The following is a 10,109-nucleotide window of genomic DNA, read 5'->3' as shown; positions in this document are numbered from 1 at the left end:
TAGTAAATAATAAACATTTAGTAATTGTTGGGTTTTTTGCTCATTTAGTTGAAAGGTCAGAGCTACAATGATACAGTTATCTTTGAGATATCTAAGAAACACTAATCATAATTTGCTCTAAGTAATATATTTTAAGTGATATTAATTACTAATTACTTTTCACTAATTTATTAGTTTGGTAGATACTTTTGAGTGCCTATGATAAAGACTTAAAGCTTAAGTACAGATTTTTTTCTAAAAAATGTATTTGCTCTATATTTCCCCATATGATGTGGCTTATTTTCACTGTAATTAACCCCATTGTATCTAGAGAATTGTGTGTAATTTTGATAATACCTCGTTAAGTAAATGTTACACTGGTCATATCAGCAACAATTGTCACCTTACAAGAAAGGTTAAAAGACTATTGAAAACTTTGCATAATTATCAGTCATCAGCAGGACTTAAATTATTTAGGATCTAAAATATCTTTATTTTAGAAAAGTGCATGACTGAAATAATCTGAGTTTCTACCATTCTGATTTATTTTGTTGGAAACAAAGAATGAACTACATGTGAGTGAATTTGAATGGAGAATAACTTTAAGTTGTATTAGAATGTAGAGGAGCTTCACGTTTCCTTATAAATCCCAGTTCTGCTGACAGCATCAAACACTTTGGTAAATAATATTGAACCAAATGTCTGTTTATGTGGAATGAAAAAGTATAATACCACAAAGAGAGATCATAAAAATAGAGAACATTTTTAATGAGTAAGTGTAGTGCTCTCTAATGGACAAAAAAATCATTCCAACAATTTGACTGTGATAGATGCCTTTTCTTTAGAGTACCAGCAATGAAATGCTAGACAGTAATTCCTCCAGAATTATTTCTATTAAAAATAATATAGTAATATTAATTAAAACATTCACAGTGATCTTCCTTGCTAACCACTGTTTATTTTTAAAAACTACTTACATATTAATCTTCATACTGTGGGCAAGTAATTTTTTGAGAAAAATACTGCCATCCTTAAATTGATGAATAATTTTTCCATTGCCTTTTTGTGTTTAACTCAGTAGGTTCATATTTTAGATTCCCAAATGAAATTAGTCTAAACAATATAAAGAGAAATTTCAATGGTTTTGAACCATCATTTTCTGTTTAAATATTGCCTCTTTCTTCTGAAACTCCAATATGATGGATATTAGACATTTTAAGTAATCATGACCTGGTTTCCTCTTTTTTCTCACTCTGCCCTCATACTGCATTCTGCTTAATTTCTTCAGATACAACTTTACGTTCAATAATTCCCTCTTCAGTTTCGTCTTCTGTTTAATCTTCCCACTGAGGCTTTTTAAAAATTCTTAAACAATTATACTTTTCATTTTTGGAAGTTCTATTTTTTTGTTGTTGTTGTTTGTTTTTGAGTTGGAGACTCACTCTGTCACCCAGGCTGGAGTGCAATGGCACGATCTCAGTTCGCTGCAGCCTCCAGCTCCCGGGTTCAAGCAATTCTCCTCCCTCAGCCTTCCAAGTAGCTGGGATTGCAGGCACACGCCACCACGCCCGGCTAACTTTTGATATTTTTAATAGAGACGGAGGTTTACCGTGTTGCCCAGGCTGATCTCAAACTCCTGAGCTCAGGCAATCCACCTACCTTGGCCTCCCAAAGTGCTACCGCACCTGGCCTGGAAGTTCTATTTTATGTATGTATACATATATATTCATATACACACATATATGTGGGTGTGTATATATACGTATGTATACATATACTAACATATATGTGTATATATGTATGTATACATATACTAACATATATGTGTATATATGTATGTATACATATACTAACATATATGTGTATATATGTATGTATACATATACTAACATATATGTGTATATATGTATGTATACATATACACATATATGTATACATATATATGTGTGTGTATATATTTATATTTAGTTATATATTTTATATCTATGTATCTATATCTATATCTATATTTATATCTATATCTATATCTATATCTATATCTGCCTGGTCTGTTCTTTCTTGATAATCTCTAAATGCTACCTCACATTTCTTTAATCATGTTATGCATAATTATTCTATATTGCAATTCTCCAGTGTCTAGCTAACAGTTTGATCCCCAAAATTTCTTTGTGGGCCTGCTCAGCTGTTTATTGTTTGTGCTGATATTCAGTCTTGTGACTTGCCTGCCATGTTTTTGGTGATACTTGTGAACTCATATCTGCTGATTGTCCATCTATGTGCTCTTCAGTTGCTATATTGGGCATGTTGTTTCCAGAAAAGTTGCATGTCCACTCTTGCTAGAGGTTGCGGTACTTCAAGTCAGCATGTTTGAAGGAAGAAAACGGCAGCTCTTTATCCTTCTTCAAGCCATAGCATGATGTAAACTCTCAAGTTTAGTTCCCATACCTTGCTCCACTGGCCCAAGGTTCAGTTTTGAATTGGAACATCATAAGGAGCATTTGCTGTCAGGCAAACTTTATTCTCCAACTTCCTTGTTTCTCACCACCACCAAATCCAGGGTTGGCTTACAGTTTGTTTCCTATTTTATGTATCTTTTGGAGGAGGCAGGCCAAGCTCATTGGAGATATTTCTAATACCTATCTGTGTTTAAGCATGAGGGCAAATGAAGAGTATTCTGTTTCCATTCGTTAGGCAGCAAAATCCATTTATAATACCACACCTATTGGCTTAAATACAGAAGACCAAGACCCCTGTGGACCATTGAGCCCTAGATGAATGACTGCACTGAAAAAGACTAATTTCTTTATTCATTTCCTTGCTTGGTCCTCTTTTTCTATGTTCCATCCTTCCATGTTCCTGTGGCTGATATTGTGGAAAACTTAACAGTACACTGTGGACTAACAGAAATCTGTTCTGCAATGATCATTATAAAGCAACGTTTCTACATTGGCCACTTTCCACTGGCCCACCTTCCATTAGAATTAGGTTTCCAAAAGTGTCTAAGCTAACTGTGCTGACAACTGTCAATACCACAGTGTCAGTTTATAGTTCACATAAACCCCATTATCTACTCAGGAAATTACAAGTTGCCTGTTTCTTCTTGAAGCAGAGAAATACTTGAACTTTTGTTTAGATTATGCTCTGCTTCAATCAAGATAGATGAAATAGCATATATAAGGCAAGAATGAAGGAAAGTGTCTAGATTTCTAATGCACCTATTTGGGAAAATTAAACTTAAATTTAATGAGAATGTCATATTGATTTCATGTACAATAATATACGTACTAATTTTAGTTTTTTCTATTTGTCTGAGTTTTTTTTTTCAGTTCCATGTTGGGGAAAAAATAACAAAAAAAAAATGAAAAGGAAGACCCGTTGAAAATTATCTAAGAGAAAGTCAATTATTTACAAGCTTCTCTAGAGATTTTTGGAATCCTCTTTCCTCTTTAATTTTCCAAACTTCTGAAGATATTAGTTTTGCAACATACATTGTGTCTTGGTAAAATAAACAGCTTAATAAAAATACATGATATATTTCTCTAAGGGATGGAATTAAATAGCATATAAGTTGAATCTATCTGATGGTAAAATAAATATGTAATGCCTTTTAGAATATTAAGGAAATTAAAAAATATATTGTTTGTAGTCTTCCATCACATAGTATTGAGTTAGTGAAAAAATGGGAGACCACCTCTGAATAAGTTTATGCTCTTTTAAAACAACATCCATGATACAGAATGGTCACATACAATATCTTGTCTCAAATAGTCTTCCAGTGTCAAAACTCAGAGACAGCTTTTCAGGTGTATATTTATATTCCCGTTGGACATTTGTCATAATTTCTTTGACTCAACACACAGAATTTCTTGTTACTCTCTATAAGACTAAAAGGCACAACTGAGAAAATAATATAGCTTAATTTTTTTCCCTAGGGAATTTGGTGCCTCCAACCAAGTTAACATATCTTTCAATCACCTGTGATATTGCAGAATAATGGCAACTACCATGAAAAGATGAAATACATATGGTGCTGTAAAAACCAGAAGAGCCCAATGGCATTTTGCTCTTGCCATTCCTGAGGAGTTCATTGCCTACAGATGTAAGTGTACATTTTATCATATAGATGGAATTTCACGCAATTGAAATGTGTGATATATAACATGCAGAGGGTTTATACAAAGAAAATCATGAAAGATGCTTGAGAAACCTGAAAATTGATACATCAGGTAAGAAATAAAATGGCAAAGGAAACTAAGAAATGTAGGCCAGAATTGTTGATTGGAAGCATGGAGAATATAGTGTCACAGAAGCCAAGGAAAGTGTTAGAAGTGGTAAACTGTGTGAAATATTCTAAAACTATCAATAGAATAAGGCTGGAAACTCTAGAATGGGGATTGTCTGTATGTAGCTCATTGGTGACCTTAACCAGCAACCTTTATATGTGAGTGGTGTAAACAGAAGTCAGACTGACTGCAGAGTAAAATGGAGGTGGGCAAATAGATAGCGTGCCTATGGATGCAACAATTTCCATTGGCATTTTCAAGTGTTCTTCTTTGATTCTGTTTTGTTTGTCCTGATAGCATTTATCACCACAATCAAAGAGGAGCAATCAAAAATGCCAATGGAGACTGGGGAAATGCCTCACTGAGAAAGTGGCTTTTGAGTAAAGACCTGAAGGAAACAAGAGCGCTGTCTTGTGGGTATTGGTGAAGAGCATCTTAGATGGAGGAAAGTTTATGTACAAAGACCCTGAAGAGGGAATGTGGCTGATTTTTCTACCAACAGATAGGAAGCTAATGTGGCTGGATAGAAAGAAAAGTAAAATCAGATCAGATAGACAATGAGGTGCAGAACACGCACATTCTAGTGGACTGTGGTAGAGAATTTACCTTTTACTCTGAGACAGGAAGACACTAGAGGATTTTGAGTAGAGGAGTGACATGCAGAGACTTACCTTTTAACACAGTTACTGTGACTGAGGTGTTATGAATACTCTTGAGAGACAAGAGCGGAAGTCGGGAGCTTATTTTAAAAAATGAAGAGAGGGAACACTGGGCTGGGATCAGAGTGGTGCCTTTTGGGTTGGTGACGGGTGTTAGAATTGTGAATTTAAGATAGAGCTTACAGGACTTGCTGATGGAATAAGTGGGGCTTTTGAAGGGAAAGAGGGAGCCAAAGGTGGCTACGAAGTTCTTAGCATCAGAAATAGAAAAAATTGAATTGCCATTATTAAGAGATGGACAGTAGAGAGTAGAGCAGTTTCTGGAAAGGAATGGGAATATCTGTTAAATTGAAGATGCCTGTTAGACATCCATGTAGATATATCAACTATTGTAGATGATTACTGGACATACGGTACTGAAGTTCGGGAGGACATGTGGACTTGAGATACAAATGTAGGAATGCTCAGGTTCTAGATGATATTTAAAGCAATGAGATTAAATGGAATACCTAGGGAGTAAGTGTGGATAGAAAAGGAAAGAGGTCAGTAGTTTAGATCATAGTTATACCGAATGTAAAGACTGACACATGATTAGTAAAATAGCAAAGGAGTCTCAATATGAATAACCAGAAAGGTAGGAGGAAAGCCAGGTGATATGGTGTCTTGTGAAGGAAGTGTCTCAAAAAGGGTAAAAATCAGCTCTGTCAAATGCTACTACATTAAATAAGATAGCAACTGCAAAATGACAGAGGCTGTAGTAACATGGACTTGAGAAGAGCAACTCCCAAGAAAATGCAAATTAAAGCCAAATGGTGTTTTTAACAAAGAACTTCTTTTGATTTTTGATTTTTAAAATCTGTCACCATCAAGCATTCCAAATATGTAAAAAACAACATATAAAACTGTGCACTGTTGATAGGAATAAAAATAAACTCCTAAGAAAACTATTCTGGATTATTTTACAAATATGAAGATGGGCATATACTATCACTCTGCAAGCCATATCTAGTTATATACTGTAAGGAAATATTTGCACTTCAAATACAGGAATGTTTGTAGTTGCCTCTGTGAATAATAGTTCCAAACTGGAAATAATCCAAATGCTCATTAAGAGTAGAATGGATAAATTAATTTGTGGCAAATTTCTACAATGAAATAACAATCAGCACACAATGAATGAAGTACAGTTATAAGAAGCAATATAGATGATTCTTAGGAACAATATTGAGGAAGAAAAGCAAATCTCATAGAAGTCTTAGAATAGTTCCTATTTAGATGTGATTAATAAACTTCACAAACTAAACAACAGAAACATTCAGGTTACAAATATATGTTGCAAAATTATAAATTAAAGCAATAAAATTGTAAACATCAAATTCATGATAGGGGTCCCTTCAAGGGAACAGAAAATTTATTGGTTTTAGGGAAGCACAATAGAAGACTTCCTAAATAGTGAGCCTATACGTATTTATTACTATCGTACCTCACATTCTCTTTATATGTTACAAATATCAGTGTGTATCTACTCAATATTTAATAAAAAATAAGTCTTTAGCAATCTATTAAATTATATTAATAGATTGCTATTATATTAATTTATATTATGGTATAGATCAATTCCACATGTTATATAATCTCATAGTTTCATGTAGCTCTTTTTTGTCACGTTTACAAGGTTTTAATTTTACATTTATCTATGCAAATCTTTTATTACTATCTGCTACCATTTTAGGGAATACACTTCATAGAGTTTGAAATACACTTCATAAAGTATGAAATACACTTCACAGAGTATGAAATAATTCAAAGCTATGCTTCTTGTCCACCCCCTTTTATAACATTTTAGTATACTTTTAATGAATATCATTCTATGTATGTATACGTAAACGAATGAATGAAAGAAAATACTAGCTCGTAGAATGCACTCATCTTAAAATTCCTTGTTTTTGACTCTAGTATTTTAGCGCTTACAAATTAAATTGGTTGCCACATTTGAATATGATCTTCATTTTCCCATCACCTCATTGTAGTTTTAGGTTTGTGTAGAGGTTTTTATAGACCCTGCTGAGCAGAGCAATATAATATCCACCCACTGACTCACTAATGTAGCCATTCTTTGGCAAGTAAACATGATGCGGTGGTTCAGATTAGGGGTGCCTGTGGTTCAGATTAGGGGTGCCTGTGATTCAGCAGAAGACCATGTAGACAATGGCCCTAATTTAGTGGATATTTTAATCCAAACAAGTAAATGAATGAGAAAAGTTCATTTAGTGTTAAGTATGACCAAAAAAAAGTAAACAAAGCAATGAGATAGAAAGAGCCTGAGAACTGAGGGGGCAGGAAGACTTCTGGGTGGTCAGAGTCCTCATATTTGAGAGGGTCTTGAATAAGAAAAAGAAACGGGTCATGCTAAGTCCCGGAAGAACTGTAATTCACACAGAAATAATACAAAGAACTGTGGCAAATATCAGCTTGACTAATTCAAGGAACAGAAAAAGGCCACAATAGCTAGAACAGTCTTAGCGACAACAGTCAAGGGAAGGAAAGCACAAACAAAATGGATCACGTAGGTTTTATAGACGTGGTTGAATATTGGATATAAATTCCAATTACAATAAGATGCCACTGAGGAATTTTAAGTAGGAAAATGATATGTGCAGAAGGAACTATATGGGCACAAGAGGGGAAAGGAGAACTATAGTTACATATTTGGAAATGCATATCAGTTAGAATGGCAAGTACTGTTTTGTTAGGATTTACCATGACATATCATGTTGTCCCAGAAAAAATATTTCCTATGTTGGATAGTACATTTCCTTGTCTTTCTAATATCTGTTCACATATTGGCAAAACTTTCTAAAATATTTTCATTTTATTTTGCAAAAGATAGAGAATAATTTTCTTTAGAATGATTTAGGCATCACTCCACCTGGATCTAACAGGGTACTTTTGTGCTAGACTTCTATCTCAATTCGACTCCAGTGTTAAGATTGTATGAATAATGTTATTTCACATTAGCATGAGACTTATGAGACAATTCTAAACCTGCTTCAAGAAATTATCCAAATGCATGATAAATCATCTTTTTTATTATCCTCACAGTTGCTGCTGGACTGTTTAGCTAGGAAAGAAGTATCAGACCCTTTTATTAGCTTGGACAAAAGTGGAAAAGCAATAAAATGCCAAGAAAAGTGCCACAGAGGGGCAATAAAGTTGTGATAAAAATGAGTTGGATTTTGTTATTCGTATCTGCTGTTTGGCATCCAGTGCTTAGAAAACAGCCAAGGGTCTTATATTATAGACAATAAATTATTCAAAACCAGTGGGTTGTAACACTTAAGCACTGAAGTCCTAAGTATTCTTTCTTCCCTCTCTTTCTCTTTGCTACTTTCTTTCTATACTCGAAACCTAGGGCTTAAACTATGTAAAATGGAATGTGAAAAGGAAAAGTAAATAAAATAGGAAGCAACTTATTTCCGCCAGAGGAGCAAAAGGCAACAAAACTGCTGTCATTAAAATCTAGAGTATTTACAAATCTCTGAAATCCAATCCAACTGAAATGCTCTAGGAACCAAACCACACACGTGTTCTTGGCAATTTTAGATATTTTGCTGTTTACATATCTACTGCAATCACAGTAAAAGTACTTGCTTTTGAGTTTCTAATATTTTAATTTTACTGTTGTAAAGAGTCTAAAATAGAAAACTTATTGGTATCAGGTCTAAAACACAAATTATATGGAAATTAACTGTGACCATAATTGTAAACCAAAGGAACCAAATGTAAATATCGTACTCAACTGTACATCCTACAAATAACTCTTGGGTTTTACCTGGACATAATTGTTCCACTCCCACTTCAACCCATTGGCATTATTTTTTCTCTTAGGAAGGCACCTTTTTTTTTTTTTTTTTTTTTTTTTTTTTTTTTTTTTTTTTGAGACGGAGCCTCGCTCTGTCGCCCAGCCTGGAGTGCAGTGGCGCGATCTTGGCTCACTGCAAGTTCCGCCTCCCGGGTTCACACCATTCTGCTGCCTCAGCCTCCCGAGTAGCCGGGACTACAGGCGCCCGCCACCACGCCCGGCTAATTTTTTGTATTTTTTGTAGAGACGGGGTTTCACCGTGTTAGCCAGGATGGTCTCGATCTCCTGACCTCGTGATCCGCCCACCTCGGCATCCCAGAGTGCTGGGATTACAGGCGTGAGCCACCCCGCCTGGCCGGGAAGGCACCTTTTAGGGACTCTGATGTAGGTGCTGTGATTGTTTCACCATTCGGAAAATGACTGATTCTAGACAATTATTTTTGGAGAAGTCCACCTGAGGTGGAAATTATCTTTCTAAAACAATTTCTCAGTTAAATTATTACTATTATTTTACAAGTTTTAATAATATCTAGTTGCCCACGTGGTATTATCTTAATGTTATATGTTATAAAAATGTCATTTCACACACCAGTGATTCTTTTAACTTCCACACTAGCCCCACAATCAACCCTAAGTTTAATCACTTGCATTTTGCATACTTCAGAGTTTAGCTCATTTTATTTCTCTTCTAAAGCTTTTTAAGACAACATTAAGTGACCTCTTTTCTTTGAAGACTTCCATGACTTCAGACCCCAGGGGAAAATGAACTTCTCTCCCATCATTTCCCATAGCACCAATATTAGGGGAGGTGGCACTAGTGGCCATAGTCATACGCACCAAGCACAGTATCTGGGCTAGTGGTATGATAGGGTTTGGTTCTGTGTCCCCACCCAAATCTCATCCTGTAGCTGCCATAATTCCCACATGTTGTAGGAGGGACCGGGTGGGAGATGACTGAATCATGGGGTCGGACCTTTCCCCTGCTGTTCTTGTGACAGTGAATGGGTCTCATGAGATCTGATGGTTTGAAAAACGGTAATTTCTCTGCAGAAGCCCTCTCTTTGCCTGCTGCCATCCACGTAAGATGTGACTTGCTCCTCTTTCCCTTCTGCCATGATTGTGAGGCCTCACTAGCCATGTGGAACAGTAAGTCCAATAAATCTCTTTCTTTTGTAAATTGCCCAGTCTCGGGTATGTCTTTATCAGCAGCATGAAAACAGACTAATACATGGTATCAGCCTTGTGATAGCAATCCTCAGCCCCACACTGTGTGAAGCAGATATTGTTTCTACCACCATACAGTGAAAGAAATGGACACCCAGAAAG

This window comes from Gorilla gorilla, chromosome 21 (genome assembly GCF_029281585.2).
Source record: "Gorilla gorilla gorilla isolate KB3781 chromosome 21, NHGRI_mGorGor1-v2.1_pri, whole genome shotgun sequence".
NCBI lineage: Eukaryota > Metazoa > Chordata > Mammalia > Primates > Hominidae > Gorilla > Gorilla gorilla.
The sequence above is the reverse complement of the archived record's forward strand: the minus strand, read 5'-3'. Positions refer to the sequence as shown.